Source organism: Trachymyrmex septentrionalis, unplaced genomic scaffold, assembly GCF_001594115.1.
Source record: "Trachymyrmex septentrionalis isolate Tsep2-gDNA-1 unplaced genomic scaffold, Tsep1.0 scaffold19, whole genome shotgun sequence".
Taxonomy (NCBI): Eukaryota; Metazoa; Arthropoda; class Insecta; order Hymenoptera; family Formicidae; genus Trachymyrmex; species Trachymyrmex septentrionalis.
This window is the reverse complement of record NW_017305071.1, coordinates 1,509,700-1,510,819: the sequence shown is the minus strand read 5'-3', so window position 1 is coordinate 1,510,819 and position 1,120 is coordinate 1,509,700.

The following is a 1,120-nucleotide window of genomic DNA, read 5'->3' as shown; positions in this document are numbered from 1 at the left end:
TTTACGATACCGATGATGAGTTACTTTCATTTAAACTTTAGGATATAGTTTACGTTTATAAACTGATTTATTTATTATTTATTATTTATTTATTATTAGTATCAGACTTGATCTTCCAATTGTCTGTGAATGATGTATTTATAATCTTCTGGAAGTGACTCAACGGCCAAAGAATGACAAATTTATATGTATAATTCAGTATATCTCTTCTATGTTCCAAAAAAGGCATAAATATGAGCCGCAACATGTATAAAGTAAACATGTATAGTTCAATTAAATGTATTAAATATACCAACTGTATTAAATTATTAATGTACTATTTAAATTATTAATTATCTCTACGTATATCAATTTCCACGCTTGATTCCTATTTTATGCCTTTTATTTTACTATTTTGATTATAAGGAAACTTTATGTTTTTCTGATTTCTAAGTTTATTATAGACAAAAAATGTTAAGATTATCACCATTAGGAACAAACTTTAAGGGATTGTAGATTTTATCAAAAGGAACAATTTTTATTAAGGAATTTGTGTTTTTTGAGCATTTAAGCTTGTGTCACATTTTACGCACACATTGAAAATTGAGAATTGTAAACTAAAGATTATAATTCATACAGTCAGAATGGAACGGATTAAAATTAAAATTATCTGACTAGTCAAATTCTAATCTCTAGTTTGCAATCTACGATTACGTCACATGTAACTGCCTATTAAAATCCGATGTCCATAATGCTAGAAATCAATCTAAGATCTCAGACCGAGAAAAAATTAACAAATCACATTTGAACAATTTGATCATACGACCATTGCGATTGGTCAATTCTTTCTTCATCCGAGGTCTCGGATCGATTCTAGCATCGTGGACACAAAGCTTAATAAGTCCGGATCTATAGGTGTTTTAAGCCTTAAACCATAAGAAATTGATCAACTACAGTCGAATGTGAGGAGAATAATTGATTCGTCCATTCTTTATAGCTTAAGATTTAAAAATCTATTGTAGATTCGGGTTAACTGGTCAAGTGGTTCTTTCAAAATGCTTATAAGGAGAGATCTCTTTTGTACTTCTAGGACTCTAGGACATATTATATATACATATATATATATATATATATATATATA